This window comes from Camellia sinensis, unplaced genomic scaffold (genome assembly GCF_055761805.1).
Source record: "Camellia sinensis isolate YWXY unplaced genomic scaffold, ASM5576180v1 Unanchor4, whole genome shotgun sequence".
Classification (NCBI taxonomy): domain Eukaryota; kingdom Viridiplantae; phylum Streptophyta; class Magnoliopsida; order Ericales; family Theaceae; genus Camellia; species Camellia sinensis.
In genome coordinates, this window is record NW_028129277.1 from 3,247,158 (window position 1) to 3,254,939 (window position 7,782).

The following is a 7,782-nucleotide window of genomic DNA, read 5'->3' on the forward strand; positions in this document are numbered from 1 at the left end:
GCACACTACTTGCGTTTTGCATGCATTTTGTCGCGCTATCTTACGCACCTCATCGCACTGTTTTGTTCACATTAATTGCATTTTGCATGCGTTTTATCGCGCTATTTTGCGCATCGCGCTATTTTGCGCTGTGACCATTAGTTGCATTTTCCATGCATTTTATTGCGCTATCTTGCGCACCTCATCGCACTGTTTTGTGCACATTACTTGGTTTTCCATGCAATTTGCAACGCTATCTTGCGCATCTCATCGCACTGTTTTGTTCACATTACTTGCATTTTGCATGCATTTTATCGCGCTATTTTGCGCATCGCGCTACTTTGCGCAGTGACCATTACTTGCATTTTCCATGCATTTTATCGCACTATCTTGCGCACCTCTTCGCACTGTTTTGTGCACATTACTTGCGTTTTGCATGCATTTTGTCGCGCTATCTTGCATATCTCATCGCATTGTTTTGTTCACATTTCTTGCATTTTGCATGCATTTTATCGCGCTATTTTGCGCATCGCGCTATTTTGCGCTGTGACCATTACTTGCCTTTTCCATGCATTTTATCGCGCTATCTTGCGCCCCTCATCGCACTGTTTTATCCACATTACTTGCGTCTTGCATGCATTTTGTCGCTCTATCTTGCGCACCTCATCGCACTATTTTGTTCACATTACTTGCATTTTGCATGCATTTTATCGCGCTATTTTGCGCATCGCGTTATTTTGCACTTTGACCATTGCTTGCATTTTCCATGCATTTTATCGCACTATCTTGCCCACCTCATCGCACAGTTTTGTGCATATCACTTGTGTTTTGCAAGCATTTTGTCGCGCTATCTTGCGCACCTCATCGCACTGTTTTGTTCACATTACTTGCATTTTCCATGCATTTTATCGCGCTATCTTGCGCAACTCATCGCACAGTTTTGTTCACATTACTTGCATTTTGCATGCGTTTTATCGCGCTATTTTGCGCATCGCGCTATTTTGTGCTGTGACCATTACTTGCATTTTCCATGCATTTTATCGATCTTGCGCACCTCATCGCACTGTTTTGCGCACATTACTTGCGTTTTGCATGCATTTTGTCGTGCTATCTTGCGCACCTCATCGCACTGCTTTGTTCACATTACTTGCATTTTGCATGCATTTTATCGCGCTATTTTGCGCATCGCGCTATTTTGCACTGTGACCATTACTTGCATTTTCTATGCATTTTATCGCGCTATCTTGCGCACCTCATCGCACTGTTTTGTGCACATTACTTGGTTTTGCATGCACTTTGTAACGCTATCTTGCGCACCTCATCGCACTGTTTTGTTCACATTACTTGCATTTTGCATGCATTTTATCGCGCTATTTTGCGCTGTGACCATTACTTGCATTTTTCATGCATTTTATCGCGCTATCTTGCACACCTCATCGCACTGTTTTGTGCACATTACTTGCGTTTTGCATGCACTTTGTTGCGCTATCTTGTGCACCTCATCGCACTGTTTTGTTCACATTACTTGCATTTTGCATGCATTTTATCGCGCTATTTTGCGCATCGCGGTATTTTGCGCTGTGACCATTACTTGCATTTTCCATGCATTTTATCGTGCTATCTTGCGCACCTCATCGCACTGTTTTGTGCACATTACTTGCATTTTGCATGCATTTTATCGCGCTATTTTGCGCTGTGACCATTACTTGCATTTTCCATGCATTTTATCGCGCTATCATGCGCACCTCATCGCACTGTTTTGCGCACATTACTTGCGTTTTGCATGCATTTTGTGGCGCTATCTTGCGCACCACATCGCACTGTTTTCTTCACATTACTTGCATTTTGCATGCATTTTATCGCGCAATTTTGCGCATAGCGCTGTTTTGCACTGTGACCAGTACTTGCATTTTCCATACATTTTATCGCGCTATCTTGCGCACCTCATCGCACAGTTTTGTGCACATTACTTGGTTTTGCATGCACTTTGTAACGTTATCTTGCGCACCTCGTCGCACTGTTTTGTTCACATTACTTGCATTTTGCATGCATTTTATCGCGCTATTTTGCGCTGTGACCATTACTTGCATTTTCCATGCATTTTATCGCGCTATCTTGCGCACCTCATCGCACTGTTTTGTGCACATTACTTACGTTTTGCATGCACTTTGTAGCGCTATCTTGCGTACCTCATCGCACTGTTTTGTTCACATTACTTGCATTTTGCATGCATTTTATCGCGCTATTTTGCGCATCGCGCTATTTTGCGCTATGACCATTACTTGCATTTTCCATGCATTTTATCGCGCTATCTTGCGCACCTCATCGCACTATTTTGTGTACATTACTTGCGTTTTGCATGCATTTTGTCGCGCTATCTTGCGCACCTCATCGCACTGTTTTGTTCACATTACTTGCATTTTGCATGCATTTTATCACGCTATTTCGCGCATCGCGCTATTTTGCGCTGTGACCATTACTGGCATTTTCCATGCGTTTTATCGCGCTATCTTGCGCACCTCATCGCACTGTTTTATTCACACTACTTGCGTTTTGCATGCATTTTGTCGCGCTATATTGCGCACCTCATCGCACTGTTTTGTTCGCATTACTTGCATTTTGCATGCATTTTATCGTGCTATTTTGCGCATCGCGCTATTTTGCGCTTTGAGCATTACTTGCATTTTCCATGCGTTTTATCGCGCTATCTTGCGCACCTCATCGCACTGTTTTGCGCACATTACTTGCGTTTTGCATGCATTTTGTCGTGCTATCTTGCGCACCTCATCGCACTGCTTTGTTCACATTACTTGCATTTTGCATGCATTTTATCGCGCTATTTTGCGCATCGCGCTATTTTGCACTGTGACCATTACTTGCATTTTCCTTACATTTTATCGCCCTATCTTGCGCACCTCATCGCACAGTTTTGTGCACATTACTTGGTTTTGCATGCACTTTGTAACGCTATCTTGCGCACCTCATCGCACTATTTTGTTCACATTACTTGCATTTTGCATGCATTTTATCGCGCTATTTTGCGCTGTGACCATTACTTGCATTTTCCATGCATTTTATCGCGCTATCTTGCGCACCTCATCTCACTATTTTGTGCACATTACTTACGTTTTGCATGCACTTTGTAGCATTATCTTGCGCACCTCATCGCATTGTTTTGTTCACATTACTTGCATTTTGCATGCATTTTATCGCGCTATTTTGCGCATCGCGCTGTTTTGCACTGTGACCATTACTTGCATTTTCCATGCATTTTATCGCGCTATCTTGCGCACCTCATCGCACTATTTTGTGCACATTACTTGCGTTTTGCATGCATTTTGTCGCGCTATCTTTCGATCCTCATCGCACTGTTTTGTTCACATTACTTGCATTTTGCATGCATTTTATTGAGCTATTTCGCGCATCGCGCTATTTTGCGCTGTGACCATTACTTGCATTTTTCATGTATTTTATCGCGCTATCTTGCGCACCTCATCGCACTGTTTTATGCACACTACTTGCGTTTTGCATGCATTTTGTCGCGCTATCTTGCGCACCACATCGCACTGTTTTGTTCACATTACTTGCATTTTGCATGCATTTTATAGTGCTATTTTGCGCATCGCGCTTGTGAGAACCCGAATATAAAAATTAAGTAAATAACTAAATAATAATTTTACAAATCTCAAATATTTTATTATGAACCTTTAAGTGCAAATTAAATATTATTGGAGGATCTTTTAATTAATTTTAAAACCTAAAATAAATTTATGGTGAAAGTCTTTAATTTAGAGACAAGGTTTATTATAAAAATAAAAATAAAAAGTGAGAGAGAGGAGGGGGTGACTTGAACTCTAGACCACAAGGTTAATATATAAGACTCCTACCATTTGAGTTGCGTGTAACTTATACATATTTTTTGTATATTTATCTATTTATTTGACCTATGTGTGCCCACCACTAGTATAAAATAAAATAAACACAAACCCTACTCTATTATTTGTTCACCACATAGGGCAACAACAGCAGCCACGGGAGAGGGTTAGAGAGAAGGAAAAAAAAGAAGATGTTGCAATCAAAGAACTTTTGGGTGTGTTGTGTTGTGTGTGATCATCAAAGGTTAGCCCTCCTTGGTTTTCTTCTCTTCTTTTTGTTCTTCATCCTTATTCTATAATTATTTTGTTCATTGATGGAGAGGTTGTAGGTTTATGCATTGTGTATATAGATATCCTATTAAGAAACTTGAGGAGCTAAATTTATGTGTAAAGATTGGGTGTAATTTTCAGTCCAAAAATTCTGTACAAAGTCACAAACTTTAAAAATCAAGAAACCATATCAAACGGATGAATTTTAATCTGAAATTTTTACAGTAGATCAATTACACATTGAATTGCATATCTGAATTTTTTCATAATTTTTGGGAGTCGAAATCCATATAAATTGAGGTATTCAAATCTGTCCAGGAAACCAGTCCGAAACAGTAAATTCGGGATTGTTGTTCTCTTTGGGTATAAATCCAAAAATTATCAAATTAGTGTCATTAGAACCGGTTATGAGTCTAGTTTCGTACGTTTTTGGCCTTGCATTGATTGCTCGTGTATATTAAGAGAACCGTTAATTTCTTTAAAGTGCTGCAGAAAACAACCTGTTTGGATATAATAAATTGTAGAAAAATTATTTCGATAAGCAAATCAAGTGAAACCAATTGGGTTTGAAACTTAGGATATATTAGATCATATCTGGAGGTTATTGGAATTTTTCGAATAGCGTGGAGTGGGTTTTGAAATTTTCAAAGTTAGCGAATAGATTGGGAAAACTTGTTTAAAATACTGTTTCATCTTAAAGTTATATTTAGTTAAGTTTCGATCGGAATCTATGTCTTGGGTGATTTTAGACCTTGAAGAATATGAACTTAGGTAATATTTAAGAGTAACGGTGAGTTGGGTTAAGCCGTGTTAGTGCGTTTTAGTTTGAGGTTACTTAGTTCCTATTTTATTTAGTATTTTTAAATTAGTTGTGACGCGTAGTTTTTATACTTGGTTCAGGCCACTAGTTGGACTTTTACACTTTATTCGAGGATTATATTATTGCGTTTCAGGTGAGTAGTTTCATGCTACATATTTTTATAAATGTTCCCCTACCCTGAACTGTTGGAAAAATTAAATTGTTGTTTCATGATTAAACTGTTTTGATAAATTATTATATTATCAATTGAATCAAATTATTTCTTAAACATGTGTGAACTTGGCATACTGTAAACTATTTGTTATAATCTGTTGTAAGTGGAAAATGTCGTTTATCATGTTCTTGCGAGACATGAGTATTTTAAGTGTTGATTTGTGGAACCTTTTTTTTGAAACAGATTGTATTTACCAAACTGTATGCCAATCTAGTTTCTGTGATATATAACTTATTTTGGAATTGAACCCTGTTTTCAAAACTGTATTTACTATCCATGTTGCTACTCACTGAGCTATCAGCTGACTTAGTTTTTATCACTTCCAGGTGTTAGAAGGACTTAGAGTGGACTCATGGCGTAGCGGGGACTCAATTGCATGGACCTCTAGGGCATTCCTTTAGTTTGGAGTGTTATGTCAAGTTTGTGCATATTTATATTTATTCTTATCGAAGTTCATTTAGGATTATTTTTGATATGTGGGTTGTTTATATCCCACAAGTTTGGATGATTTTTTGATTACGGTTGATTTTGCCGTTTATAATTGTGACATGTTTGGATTGAGTTTTGGTTATTTATTATTGGACTATTGTTCAGTTGTTCAATGTAATTGGATTCGTGTTTAGGCTTACGTGTGCCTTGGGTTAAGTCCTTGTGGGCCACGGCCGGTCGTGCCCGAATTTGGGGTGTGACAACGCTATTTTGCTCTATGACCATTACATGCATTTTCCATGCGTTTTATTGCACTATCCTGCGCACCTCATCGCACTGTTTTCTGCACACTACTTGCGTTTTGCATGCATTTTATCGCGCTATCTTGCGCACCTCATCGCACTGTTTTGTTCACATTACATGCATTTTGCATGCATTTTATCCCGCCATTTTGCGCTGTGACCATTACTTGCATTTTCCATGCATTTTATCGCGCTATCTTGCGCACCTCATCGCACTGTTTTTGCACATTACCTGCGTTTTGCATGCATTTTGTCGCGCTATCTTGCACACCTCATCGCACTGTTTTTGCACATTACTTGCGTTTTGCATGCATTTTGTCGCGCTATCTTGCGCACCTCATCGCACTGTTTTGTTCACATTACTTGCATTTTGCATGCATTTTATCGCGCTATTTTGCGCATCGCGCTATTTTGCGCTATGACCATTACTTGCATTTTCCATGCATTTTATCGCGCTATCTTGCGCACCTCATCGCACTGTTTTGTGCACATTACTTGCGTTTTCCATGCATTTTGTCGCGCTATCTTGCGCACCTCATCGCACTGTTTTGTTCACATTACTTGCATTTTGCATGCATTTTATCGCGCTATTTCGCGAATCGCGCTATTTTGCGCTGTGACCATTACTTGCATTTTCCATGCATTTTATCGTGCTATCTTGCGCACCTCATCGCACTGTTTTATGCACACTACTTGCGTTTTGCATGCATTTTGTCGCGCTATATTGCGCACCTTATCGCAATGTTTTGTTCACATTACTTGCATTTTGCATGCATTTTATCGTGCTATTTTGCGCATCGCGCTATTTTGCGCTATGACCATTACTTGCATTTTCCATGCATTTTATCGCGCTATCTTGCGCACCTCATCGCACTGTTTTGCGTACATTACTTGCGTTTTGCATGCATTTTATCGTGCTATCTTGCGCACCTCATCGCACTGCTTTGTTCACATTACTTGCATTTTGCATGCATTTTATCGCGCTATTTTGCACATCGCGCTATTTTGCACTGTGACCATTACTTGCATTTTCCATACATTTTATCGCCCTATCTTGCGCACCTCATCGCACAGTTTTGTGCACATTACTTGGTTTTCCATGCACTTTGTAACGCTATCTTGCGCACCTCATCGCACTGTTTTGTTCACATTACTCGCATTCTGCATGCATTTTATCGCGCTATTTTGCGCTGTGACCATTACTTCAATTTTCCATGCATTTTATCGCGCTATCTTGCGCACCTCATCTCACTGTTTTGTGCACATTACTTACGTTTCGCATGCACTTTGTAGCGCTATCTTGCGCACCTCATCGCATTGTTTTGTTCACATTACTTGCATTTTGTATGTATTTTATCGCGCTATTTTGCGCATCGCGCTATTTTGCACTGTGACCATTACTTGCATTTTCCATGCATTTTATCGCGGTATCTTGCGCACCTCATCGCACTGTTTTGTGCACATTACTTGCGTTTTGCATGCATTTTGTCGCGCTATCTTGCGCACCTCATCGCACTGTTTTGTTCAGATTACTTGCATTTTGCATGCATTTTATCGCGCTATTTCGCGCATCGCGCTATTTTGCGCTGTGACCATTACTTGCATTTTCCTTGTATTTTATCGCGCTATCTTGCGCACCTCATCGCACTGTTTTATGCACAATACTTGCGTTTTGCATGCATTTTGTCGCGCTATCTTGCGCACCTCATCGCACTGTTTTGTTCACAATACTTGCATTTTGCATGCATTTTATAGTGCTATTTTGCGCATCGCGCTATTTTGCTCTATGACCATTACATGCATTTTCCATGAGTTTTATCGCACTATCCTGCGCACCTCATCGCACTGTTTTCTGCACACTACTTGCGTTTTGCATGCATTTTATCGCGCTAT

General features: G+C 39.9%; 1 long non-coding RNA gene across 1 annotated transcript in view; it reads left to right on the forward strand.

Annotated features, from left to right (window-relative positions):
• LOC145816679 (uncharacterized) overlaps positions 1 to 5,742 on the forward strand; it is an 82,704-nt gene extending 76,962 nt beyond the window's left edge. The window contains exons 2-3 of the long non-coding RNA XR_014358756.1: positions 5,025 to 5,077; positions 5,485 to 5,742. This is a non-coding gene — a long non-coding RNA (uncharacterized LOC145816679). The remainder of the gene's footprint in view (positions 1 to 5,024; positions 5,078 to 5,484) is intronic.
• The last annotated feature ends 2,040 nt before the right edge of the window (positions 5,743 to 7,782 follow it).